General features: G+C 33.2%; 1 protein-coding gene across 1 annotated transcript in view; it reads right to left on the reverse strand.

The window, feature by feature from the left end:
* Nucleotides 1-304, reverse strand: part of LOC149799160 (A disintegrin and metalloproteinase with thrombospondin motifs 4-like) — a 126,948-nt gene extending 126,644 nt beyond the window's left edge. Inside the window, exon 1 of the mRNA XM_089958320.1 lies at nucleotides 134-304. The gene's annotated coding sequence lies outside the window, so the exon portion shown is untranslated. The remainder of the gene's footprint in view (nucleotides 1-133) is intronic.
* Between the last annotated feature and the right edge of the window lie 7,385 nt (nucleotides 305-7,689).

Here is a 7,689-nt window from a genome sequence, read left to right on the forward strand (position 1 = left end):
TCTTGCAGAACAGATTCGAAATTCCACTGATTTCGCACGCCATGAAGAAGAAACACACCAGTTACCCGAAATATAAAACCATTAGAAGTAAAATGGCATGTGAATAAAGAGGGATTGACAAATATTTACCGACCTGTCTAGGCAAGGACCCGTTCTGTCACAGGAACTGTGAAATTATCACTCAGACGTTGAATTAACAAGTCAGCTTCGTAGAATGTGTAGATGTATAATAAATGCTTGATTTCACACAGTTTCTATCTTCATAACTCCTTAATGTTTGATTCAGTCCATAATGTCTTCTGCATGGAGATTGCTTGATTGTTTATGACATCTGAACTTGATATGACGTAAATATTACATTATTACGTCAGCGTTATGACGTCAGTCATTATATTCAGCTAATGATGGCATAGACGCCGTCAGAAACGAAATCATTATTGAAGATTTAATAATATATATATACTTACATGCATATACATAAAATTTATTACTAAATACAGATAAACAGTTTTATCAATATTTGTATTACGTATAATTATTAAAGATATACAAAATAAATAATTAAATAAATTTTTAAAAAATGACATATCTGGATATATTCTTGACAACTGTTAAAATTATATCAGAACTCAATTTATATAATAAAAAATTATGGTGTTCATAACGCTTGCTATTAAGTATTTTATAAATAATTAATCATATTATATTGAGAATTAATTAGAAATGCACTTTCTTTTTTAAAGAATTAGTAAACTTATTTTTATGATATTAGATTTTACTTTTACCAATTTACCAATTAAGTTTTTCTGCAAAAGTAGAATAATATAAAAATATTCTTATCTAATTATAAACAGGGGACATAATTCAGAAGAAAAAAGAGAAAAAGAAAGAAAAAGAAGAAAAGAAAAAATAGAATTAATGAATGTCATATAGTGTTTTTGAATTTAGACCTTTTGGATATACCGTATTAAGAGGGTGAATCCAATAGGTTTCCTTTAGCAGACGTTCCTTTTCAGAATCAGCTTTAACAATAGGTTGGAAGGAGAAATCTTGCAATGTATGGAAATAATGTGCGGCAACATGAGATGATTGTTGTTGTTGTTGTTGTTGTTGTTTTGGGGCTTAACGCCATTTTTCAGCACACGATAGGCTATACATGGCGGCCAGTATTAATGGTGGAGGAAGAACCCGGGAAAACCCCGGAAAGAACCACCGACCCACGAGAACATGAGATGAAAATGATTGATCGATATAATTTTTTATATCTGATCTATGTTGGTTCATACGTTTACATATTTATTGACTGGTATGTCCAACTTCTATCTATGCAATATATATATATATATATATATATATATATATATATATATATATATATATATATATATATATATATATATATATATATATATATATATGAGAAAGAGACAGTTAAGGGATACGAGGAAAGAGACTTGATACATGGCAAGAAATTCGATTATAGGTGCTTTAATATAATTCTTTATCTACTCTTAAGCGTTGCATGCCTATTTAGCAAAGTACAACATTTATTGGAATATTGAAGAAATATATGAATAATTATTCACTAATGAAACATATTTTCACATAAAGCTCAGATTAGATTAGGTTGAAGATGGAATCCAATAATATAAATTGCTTCCTCATTTCAAATTCTAAATACACATTTGTTAATGCATTGCACACCATTTTCTTGTGAGCACCATCATCAACTCCTCACATTTTATGACAGCAGAGTGTTTGCGTAATATTTAGCAATGTGGGATTTTCTGAACTAATAGTACTTATTACAAATAATACAAAGTTAAATTGTTCTCAACATACCTTTCGTCAAACAGATTCACACTTATGTCTCTCAGCGTACTGCTAAATCCTCCGATGTCAATTCTCAGTGAGTCAGAGCTAGCCCTGAGTTTTGTCAGTGCAGTTATATCTTTATTTACGAGAAGCCGAAGCTAATCTTCATACACAAAGTACATATAAAAAGATCAGAATAACAAACAGTATGTACAATTGCACGACATATTTACCTTTTATGTACAACGCAAAATAGTGACTATTTTTAAGCAAAACCTTATTTAAATATCTAGACAAAATGTAAAAAATATACTAATATTAAATAAAAGCATTCATTCTTAAGTAATCATATCACATTATAATGAAATGCTCATTGTACATTGTGCAAAGGTACTCAATGTAATTTTATACTGAAGCATTCATTATACTTTGTACTGCAATACTCATTGTACTTTGTGCAGTATACTTCATACCGAAATACTCATTGTGACATTGAACTTAAACACTGAATGTGCTTTGTGCTTAAGTAATCATTTTAATTTGTACTGAAGTACTCACTGTTCTATGTACCGAAATACTCATTGTACTTTGTGCAGAAGTACTCATAATACTTTGTACTGAAGTACTCATTGTACTTTGAACTTAAGTACTCATTGTACTTTGAACTTGAGTACTCGTTGTACTTTTTGTAGAAGTACTCATTGTACTTTGTACTTGAGTACTAACTGTACTTTGTACTGAAATACTCATTGTACTTTGAACTTAAGTACTCATTGTACTTTTTGTAGAAATGCTCATTGTACTTTGTACTTGAGTACTAACTGTACTTTGTGCTGAAATATTCATTGTACTTGTACTTAAGTACTCATTACTGAAATAGTCATTGTACTTTGTCCTGAAGTACAAATTTACAAGATAATGTGACTACAAATGACATTAACAGTTCCTACTCAATCTCAGAAACTAAACCGGATATCATGCATTTCATCCTTTTATCTGTGATAAAAAGTTGCTAAATAGTGTAGGCAAAACCTCAGGTGAAATCTCAATGTAATCTGTGTCGGAATCAGTGTCTTCTGATTTACAAATTAGTTGGATGATTCTTTCTCTCCAGCTTTTTTTATTATAGAAGACAACCAATATTAAAATTAGAATTAAACAATAATGTTTGTAAAGGTGATAATATATCTTTCCCATATAATAAGTATTCATTTGAAGTAAATTGTCTGTTGTCTTAACATTCTGAATGACTGTGAGTACTAAGTTTTTATTAAATGTGCAATCAATATATAAAATATAGCTTCGACTTTCACATCGTGAAAACGGTCAAAATTAATAACGATATCTTCAGCTTCTGTATAATTTACAGTGGTGTTCGTACATTTTTAAATGATTGTAAAAATTCTAATAAAAAAATTATATCCCCCATAATTTGATTTTGGGGTTTCTTGAATATCTCTACAATGTTGTCTTGATCTTCCATTTATATTTGCATCTAATATGTGGAAATTATTGTTTGGCATTGGAATGTAGCTTTCTGTATGCTGGATTAATATTGACAACTCAAGTGCAACTCAAGATTATTCGAGATTTCGTAGAAAGTGTTTTCACGATTCGTGTCAATATGCAGTTTCCATTATCTACATGTCGCGTTCCTCGTCTGTCTAGAAAGGGACTATAAAACATCATTCACGTTTTTCTTTCTGACAGTAATTAAAGGAAAGCGGCATGTTCAAGAAAGAGTTCATGTATCGAACACGTTTATCAAAAACAGAAACATTGCAATTTATCGTCAATTATTGCAACGACTTTAACTGTTTTACAAGAAAGTGTTAAAATAAACGGATAAAACTACGATTAGAAATTTAAGAATACTATGAAAATAGAACAAAAACAAAACGTAGCAAAGAGGATGACATACATAACCAGAGCATGGAAAAAGAGAAAGAAACAAAATGTTTGTTCAAACACCCTATGTAGCGTCCTGTTGCTACTCTCTTGTCATAAAACAAGTAACAAAAAGAGGCAAAACCAAGTCTGTAACAGTTGAAAAAGAATTTAATTATCAATGTAATAAAATGGAACTTTACGAGGAACTTAAAATATTATGAACTTAATCCAAAATAAACCTCAAAAATGTTCTATTAAAGTCCAAAACATAATGAAATGTTCCGGGTAAATTTCAGATCGAAGAATATACAGGTACGCCAACAGACCTTACGTTTCAAAATTGCGTCGTCCAGAATTCCTTTGAATAATTCATAATAGTTCCAAAATAATATTGAAGTCCAATGTGCACTTTCCATTTCCATTAAAAAATCTTAAATAATTGTTTTCCTTCCCAGTACCTAAATAGAACACGAAACACATCTACAAACGTTATATTACAACACGAACACAAGAAATAAGAATCAGAATAAGAAAACTGTTCAGACCGAGCTTATATACAGGCAAAAATGCTCCAAAACACGTCATCACTATGCCAACGTGAGACATACTGCAAATTCCAACATGATAAAAGAACTCACATGATCTAACCCATCCGATGGGAATTAATATAATTCTTCTGAGTTACCACCATGACCGATTTGTACAAGGGGAAACAGCCCGAAACTTGTATATATATTTACTAATAAATTTGTTATTAGTAACTGTCAACATGTACGTAAATATCTATTTATAGATCCTATGCAAATTTAAGTTCTTTAACATCTTAGCACATAGCCTATGTACGTATGAAATTTCAACTAACGATAAGCACTACAAATTAAATACATGAATAAAAATTACAAAATTATAGATATATGAAACACGTCCTCTTTGTTGACAACTTCCCCGATGTCCTGTCGAGAAGAAGTGAAAGGCTGAATCACATATATCGTGCTGGCATCTTCGTCGGCAAAAGAAAAAGAAAGATAGAAGGTAAGACACAAATAAAGAAAGATACCAAGAAAATGGTGACTAAAGAACCAATGACTCCTCGTACCCTATTGCTCGCCGGACACGTCAAGCATCCCAATACAAAATACTATACGAACAACACAAAAATGGAGTTTCGAACATTGTGTGACTTATTGAACAGCAGCAACAACCACCTGACACATTTTAGGAATCATTTGCTTCAGACTTGCTCTGGCCACTAGCAACTGTATCGTGAAGTCAAAACCAAAGTTTAAAATTCACTTCTGCAGCACGTACATCAATGGTTAAAGCAACAATCGAAGTATCGTACTGACGTTACAGCAACCCTAATTTCTAAATCAAGCTTTGCAAAATGAAGGGAAAAAGAAAAAATTGTTTTTCACTACTAAAAATCCTGAAGCAAAAGCCAGTTACCTGGAATGTTTTCAAAGAACGTTTAAAAAAAACAACACATTTGTGAACATATTATACATATCAACATACTCTCTAATACATTCAAGTGTTACCACATTGAGTCAAAGCCTACACTCAATTGTAACATAATAGCGTCTGATGAAGTTGTATTGTTTAATAAGGTTGTTTATGACATCATAAACCAAAACAAAAAGAAAGGAATATTATACCTGAAATTGAGTTAGCATTTTAAAAAATAATACACTTTTAAGATCAGTCTGAAGAGTATCTGGAAGAGGCATGGACACTCGTGTCAGAAGGTGAGTTTTCAAAAGAGTCTTATAAAGATATAAGTGACCATTCCTTAACTCCATTAGAAGTTAATGGAGTTAAGTAATCGAGACGAAATGCATTGAATTTCCCTTCCAAAAAGATAACCGATACTTCTTCAACTTATTGGACAAATATTTTAAAAGAAAAAGTCAAATGTGAACTTATCACTTATCATTACCTATGGAGAATGAATATATACGGACATCATTACCTTCTGATTTGCAGCTTGTACATATCTTCTTGGAATCCAGTGGTGTTTGCTAAAGATGAAGATGTGTTCGTGCTTATCTCATCAACACTGACGACAACCACGCCAGGAACCCACCTGGCAGATCCCTACTCCCCCCCCCCCCCCGACCATAATGAGGAATATTTTGATTCATATGGATTGTCTGTTCTGGAAGATGATATCATAGGTTTTTTGCAAAGAAATGCTGTATCTACTCAATTCAATAATATGCGATTACATTATTCTAGACACTATAGCACAGTGGATTTGCAAACATTATGGCTATCTGTTTTCTTTAGCATTAAAGCCTAGCGCGTATGTATGGTAAATTGACACTGTAACAGATCCTGGGAAGCCTAGTTTTGCACCACAACGTTGTCAACCTCGTAAACGCATTCATGATTATTGTTGGGTATTTGTACATGAAGAGGAAGGGACTGGCCCATATACTTCCTCTTCGTTTGTTGATGTTTTGAGTTCGCAGGGGTTATTTTAAGCAAATGTTGATTAGAAAAATGTGTAGTTGGCTTCATTTCTTTGTTTTTTCTTTCACAAATAAACATCTTTATGATATGATGTTTCGAGTTGAAAATGTCGGTCGTTAAAAATGTATACAAAAATGAATGTTTTCTATCGCCTCAACGCTCCGAACCGGAGAGATGATATCCTTCACGTCCCTGCTTGAAGCACATACAGCTCTGAAAATCGAGAGGAGATGGGCGCATGAGAGAGAGAGAGAGAGAGAGAGAGAGAGAGAGAGAGAGAGAGAGATAATTTCAGCGCCTCGACAACACACGGATGAGACCAGAAGAGAGAAAGCGAAAGGGGGAATAATAAGAAACACTGAGAGAAAAGATGCCGCAACCAACACCACTACTACCAATATGCTCCACTGCTATTCTTATGAGGCGAAAGGAGGACGAGAAATTTCATTAACAGAATCAGCAGCAAGAGAAATAGCAACAACATTCAGATTGCATTATCCAACCACCGGATGACTGGGAATGTGAGGCTAACCATTTACACTGTTTCCTCTCACCAACCATTAATCTTACCGATAGAGATCATTGATGCAACAAATGTGCTGCTTCCAAAGCCAGACCTGAGAGGTGCGTCCACTAAATGTAAGTGTGGCAAATATCAAACGGCCTTTTTTCATGGTCAGCCACGTGTCTTTAAAACACATCTACCCTCGTTTGTGTGTGATTTCATCTCTCTTCTTTAACGTCCAAAACCCCTTCTGTGATGGTATGTTTGTATGTTTGCATGTACGATGTGTGGAAGCACAAATAACCACTTCGTGGACAGTAAATGGTATTGGGGGTCTTGGTCATTATTATATCAAAAGATGGGTGTTGGATAGCAATCAAAAAGTAGCTGACAAATAGTATTCGAAGAATGGGTGTTGAATAGCTATGAGATAATATGTACGTTTAACTGTCAAATGCCCCATAATGTTAATTACCAGTTTGGGTCTCAAGTGCCGCATAATGTAAATGTAAACATACCCGGAAATGATAACGTTTGGATCACAAGTGCTCCTTCCCCCCACCCCTAACCCAACTTCTTCTGCAGAATAACTACATAGCCGCTAAAGTTATGTTTAGCTCCATCGCCTTCTGAAATTTCGCTCCAAGAACATGGATGAATATCCTGAAAACGTTGTATCTACAGACCGCTCTCGTAACCAGTAGTGTCGTAATCTTTGTTTATTATCAGAAAAGCTGCTCCTTTTGGAAAATGGGTGTTTGGGAATAATTAATTGCTCAGTATCAAAGAAATGTATGTATGTATGTATGTATGTATTGCCTTAAAGTTGATAGGAAGCGTTTATTTATTAATAACATCATCATTTATTGACAAGGTTTTTTAGCACAACTGATATAGTTGTAGTTTAGAAATCAATATCAATGAAGATCAGACCGTACTGTTAGAGCAAACATACAGTGTGGAAGATTTGAACAAATAATAACAAATATAGCTTACATAAATTACAA

The sequence above is a fragment of the Sinohyriopsis cumingii genome, chromosome 5 (assembly GCF_028554795.1).
Source record: "Sinohyriopsis cumingii isolate HCF-2022 chromosome 5, ASM2855479v2, whole genome shotgun sequence".
NCBI lineage: Eukaryota > Metazoa > Mollusca > Bivalvia > Unionida > Unionidae > Sinohyriopsis > Sinohyriopsis cumingii.